The following is a 5,964-nucleotide window of genomic DNA, read 5'->3' as shown; positions in this document are numbered from 1 at the left end:
CAGCACAATGATAGGTGCAGCATGGTGATGGAGTCACTTGGGAGAATCAGTTGAAGCAACATGTCTTTAACTGAGTTTAGCTACCTCGTGTATCCTCTATTTAGAGATGATCTATGCTCTTACTTAGATAAGTCAAAGTGTTGACTTCTGTTGTATATGTACTATCTCTCTCTCTCTCTCTACTGAACTATTGAAGAACATATAAGAAGAATTGATCAAGGGTTTCCCCACATTGGGGTTTGTCCCTGGCTAGCGCCACATCTTGTGTCCTCTTGTCTTGGTTTGTCTTCTATGATCTATGTTTATGTTCTATCTGCAATTTACTTTAATGCTGATGTGATTGCTAATCTGGAAAATATATTGAGCTAACTGTGAAAATTGAAATAAATTGCTCTAAGCATAGAACATACCTAAAATTAACAATTCTCAAGTTGACAACATACATGTTAACAAAGCAATCAACCAACACAATTCAATCACTCATGCATGTTCAAGAACAATGAAACTATTAAAAATTCCATTGTTCACACACACAAACTCTCATGCATGTATAACAATTCTCAACTCTCTTATAAGTACAATCACAAGTACAAGAATCCCATTGGTATGTATGAGTAATTAAAGAGATGAAATGACCAAATTTGCTGCAATAAAGGGAGTCAACATACTCCACTTTCGAACACCTTCTTGGTGTAAACATGCAAGTTCAAGAATGCAACATGCATGCAAATTTGTAGTTGCTAATTGCCATCTTTGCTGCATCTAAGTGAGTTAACATAACTCTACTTTTCCAACATCTTGCTTCATGCAATATGCAACATACTCCCAGGAGAAAATAAATTCATCCAAATAACAAGGAAATGCATCAATAAGACAAGATTTGCATTAATTATCAAAAGAAATGGAAGGCCTTAATTGGTTAAGAAATCTAACCATCTCTTTCCAAACCATTTCAATGGCGCTTCTTTCAACTGCACTTCATCATGTGTATCATCCTGACCCGCATCATTTATGGAATCCTCTTTTCTATTCTTGCCAAAATATATCTCCACCTTCTTCAAATGTCGTGGATCATTTGTTGGATGAAAAGTCCAACACTTGTCTACAAGATGACCCTGCTTATGGCAATGAGTGCAAAATAATTTCATCTTCTTTTCAACATGGTTTCCATTATCCAATGGACCTTTGGCTTCCCGTCTCTTTTGTTTTGAAAGTTTCCTGTGTATGGATATCCTCTTCCAACACCTCAAAACAATATGGTTATTCAAACCACAAAAGGAACATGTAAATTTTCTCCAAATCTTATGTGAAGATTTACCATGTTTATCATAATAAAAAGAAACTTGATTAAAGACAGACTTATACCTTGCACATTCACCTTTGTCGCCTTCTTGAAGAGGTTAATTTGATGAGGTAGTGGCTCTCTTTAGAATACCAACAATGGTTTCAATGACCTTAGATCTTTTAACATCCTCTTGTTTTCCATTTCCACTAGTTGCATGCTTATGAACATCTTCTTGCAAAGTGGGTATAAAAATTTTGCATTCCTCATGAACACAAACTTCACAAACTTGAGGTAATGAACATAATGAAAGTCCTTCTTGGAACACCTTCATGTGCCTCATTTGCCTTGGAGCATTCTCCATAATGTTGTCCATAACCAAGACCCAAATACCTAGGCCTTTTCTCAACAATAATTGGCTCAACTATGCCTTGTGCATATTTGCCTAACCCTTTACCTTCATAACCCATCTTCATCAATAATTTGGATCATATTCCTCTAGTGTGTCTTTCAAAAGCACCAAAACATTCATTTTGATAGGAAATTGAAGATAAACTTGAATTGCATACCTCATTTTCATGCACATACTTGGCTAGGGTTTCCTTGGCAACATGGAGTTGAATCTCCATCTCATGCATCTTTTCAAGATCTTTTTTCTCCTCCTTCATGGCCATCGACTCCTCTTAAAGTACAATGTTCTCCTTCCTATCTTCATTCATTAATTGCACCATATCTCTCATGATTATAAGATCTTGCAACATCTCTAAATCAAAGAGTCTTGCTAAGGAAGATGGATTAGAAACATCACTTGTTGAAGTTGCCATCACACTTGTAATGCCTCAAAAAGATTCAGAAAGCTTCAAAAATTTTCTCAACAAAGAAGTATCTCCCTTCTTCAGCTTACACACATAAACTTGCACACAGTTAAATTCTCTTTGCACAAATACAAAACCAATAGCTAATTTTCTAGCTAACCGTGGAAAACCATCTTAGGGTTAAAATGAGCTAACAATGCTCTGTACCAACTTGATCTGAAATGTTGGGAAATTTTTTTCATTCTATGCAAGCTCCCTCATCAATATTAAAAATGTATTTAGGATCATCTCAATTTAACCAAAATGTGAGGAATTATGTGTCAAGTATTGAGTGTCTTTTACGAGAAATTAATGAGGTTAATTAGATGTTTAAAACACATATACAACAAGTAAATGCAGAGAAATAAAACACAACAACTCATAACACAAAGTTGATAAAGGAGTTCACCCTCCCGGGCTACATTTCCTTAGGCCTGCTTCAATGGCAAGGCCCTCTTTGGATTAATGGTAAATTCTCTGATTACATGCACCTGTAGTGCTCCAATGGCTTTGCAACCTGCTCCATTGGATTCGGAAGACCCAAAAACCTAAAAAATGACTTTCCAAGATCTGCAATTGGACTTCATTTGATCTAGGCTTGACCTCCTCCCTAGATGGCCCTAGGCTTCCTTAAACTTCAACGTAGAAAAAACACATATAGAAGTGCCTTTCTGCCTCTGCAACCTACTCCATTGTGTTAAGAGCATCCAAATCATCTAGGAATGACTCTTTTCGAGCCAAAATTGGTCGAAAACTGCCAAAGTTATGGCCTCTTCAGTTTCTCCTAGGAAATATCCACTAAAACTAGAGAAACTCCAGTTAACTCCGCCAAATTTGGAGTTAACACCGAATTTATCGGACCCGCCAAAAGATCCACCAACTTAAGCCTGCCATTAATTAAGGATAATCATGGTTTAATTAGCATTAACCTCCACTTAGTGCATTAATCCGCGCGGTTAGCACTTAATGCTAATGGTTAAGGGGTTGTTGGTCACATGCTAGTAGATAATTGTAGCGGTTAGGCTACCCTGATAGTTACGTAACTGCTAGTGGTTAAGGTTACTGTGTTCACATGCTGCTGTTAAGGTTAGCTTTACCTCAAAACTTCGTCGGCTTAAAATTTAAATACAACATGCGCCCCATATTTGTTAAGTAACACATTGTGGTAATGCATTGCGATTGTGTGGGTGAGGTCATGAGTTCGATTCCCCAACTTGCCAATAAAATTTTAAATGAACTTTGAGAGGGCACGTGGTGGCCTCCAGGCTTGCCACGTGTTAGCCTCTCATTGGTCAACCTAAAATTCCATAGACCAATCTCGTGCCAACAAATGTCAAAATCTGATTGAGCCACCTGCAGGAATATTCTAGGGAATATTTGTGGCGGCCTCTGGGCTTGCCACATGCCAACCTCTCATTGGTCCACCTAAAATTCCATAGACCAATCACGTGCCGACAAATGTAAAAATCTAATTAAGCCACCTGTAGGAATATTATTTTTGCTGACTGGAATGTACGGATGCCTAGTCAGTATCCCAGTCAGCCAATCCTGTACCCAAAATTTCCCTGTTTGACAAAATGGATAGCAGGCTCTATCTTTCTCATACAAACTCCGTTTTGTTGAGAATGAAACAAGATGATGGAGGTTAGTGGAAATGAGTCGCCTTCACTAAGTGGGCCCGCAGGTAAATTATGGTGCAAAGTCTATTTTTAGACTATGTCTATTTTTAGACATATGGATCATGGTCTATGAGCTGCAGAATGTTGTTTATGGATGATTGGTCATGTTGGGAAAAATAGATGGACTTCTGCTTTTTGGTTCATAGTAGGAGTGATCAATGTCTATTTTTAGATGCCAGGCTAAAAATATAAAAGTCTAATGTTATTGTCTCATAATAATATTTGGACTATAAACTTTATCTTATCCTCTTGGAGCACTTCAGTTTAAGCTACAGATGTGGCACATGCAGCTTTCAGAAGCAAATACACTTTCTTTGTGGGTCAGTTGAGTTGTTGCATGCAGGACTTCAGTTAGAACTCAAGTAGTTGAGTTTGGTGGAGTTGATTGTGGAGTTGATGGAGTTGTGTTCAGTTTGACTTGGTTAAACTAGTTGTAATTAGTCTAACTGCAAATAGACTAATGATGAGGTGTTAAACTAATTATTAACTCATAAAGAAACTAAAGAATACATCAGTTAACTTAGTTGCATGTCAGTGCATGTACAGTTCAACAGGGACAGGTGTTAGAGGTTGAGATTGCTATCAGTTGTGACTATAGTTGTGCATGAGGATTTGCACAAGCAATGTATTGAGTATGCCAATGAGTATTGCGTTGATTTGCCTAGTAGAATAGCCTGTGCTCACGTGATTTCCAGTGTGAGTGATTCTCAGCAGGTTTATGCAATAGAGGCAGGCAAAGCAGTGGAGAAGATTTGAACCTGTGACTTGTTCAGGTTTGAGCTGGTTTGTGTGTAACAGGTGGAGATAGTGCTGGATACTTGAGAGGAGTATTGTACTATGTAATGTTACATGTTCTCAATCATTAATATACAGATAGTGTGGGGTTTTCAGTTGTAAGCTTTCCTCGGGTTACATACTGTGTTAATGTGTGCATGCTATTGATGTTTCATTGTTTTTGATGCTGCTAAATTGTTGATCAACGTAGAGGAGCTTATGTATTGTGCATGTATTCCGCAATAGTGCATGATCAGGATAATCTCTGTTGAATATGTGTTTATTATTCAAAATTTCTACATGGTATCGAAGCTGTTGATCATCAGATCTACTATTCAGGAAGTGTTTACATCTTATTTCTTCAGGTAGAGTCTATAATCAGGCCAGGTAGCCTCTGGATTCATCCTTCCTTGGGAAGGTGAGATATCCGATAAAAGCCCATACAGTCAATCTCTGTATGAGAAATAATTTGTTCTCATGAATCTTAGATCGGAGGCAGTTGAGTTTGGAGCTGGTGGAATTCGAATTTGCAGTAGTGTTTTCTTGGTGTCAAAGAAGCAATGTCTTTCAACGGATTGCGATTGGAGTATGCTCTTGAGGGCAGCTCTAACTATATTGCATGGAAGGACAGGATGGAGGTGGTGTTGGATGATAATGGGCTAAAGGAGTTCATAGAGGCTGAGGTCCCAAAGCCTACTGATGCTGCCACAGCTGAGGCTTGGCAAAAGAAGACAGCAAAGTGTCGAAGGATTCTGTTGGAGGGCGTGAAGGATCACATTGTGTCCAGCCTTCATGGTAAGGCTTCTCCATACTTGATGTGGAAAGCTTTGACAGATCTATTCCAAAGCAAGAGCGATCAGAGGAAGCTGGCGCTCAAAGATAAACTCAGAAACATCAAATGCGAGAAGGGTGACAGTATGCCCAAGTATCTCACGAAGTTCACTCAGTGTCGAGATGAGCTGGGAAGTGTGGGGGTTACTGTCGATGATGAGGACTTGGTGAGCTTGGATCTCCTTGGTCTTTCGAAGAGTTGGCATTCCTATCAGGACTCTGTCAATGGTCGGGAGAAATTGCCAGGATGGGAGAGACTGTGGTCAGATCTTGTGCAGGAGGAGATCAGGCGGAGTACCAGGGACGGATCTTCATCAAAGGGAACTGATGAAGAAAATTGCGCTTTGGCTGCCAAAGCAAAGAAGGGGAAGAGCAAGAAAGCTTCTTAGTTTGGTGCGAAAGGCAAGAAGTAGGACATGTCCAAGGTGAAGTGTTTTCACTGTCACCAGCACAGACACTATGCCACTAATTGTCCGCAGAAGAAGAAGAACAAGCAAGCTGCTGGATCTGCAGCAGGAGAGGCTCTAGCCTCGCAGTTTGAGCT

This window comes from Pinus tabuliformis, chromosome 4_1 (assembly GCF_031772625.1).
Source record: "Pinus tabuliformis cultivar Carrire ecotype Pingquan chromosome 4_1, CPIR1, whole genome shotgun sequence".
NCBI lineage: Eukaryota > Viridiplantae > Streptophyta > Pinopsida > Pinales > Pinaceae > Pinus > Pinus tabuliformis.
The sequence above is the reverse complement of the archived record's forward strand: the minus strand, read 5'-3'. Positions refer to the sequence as shown.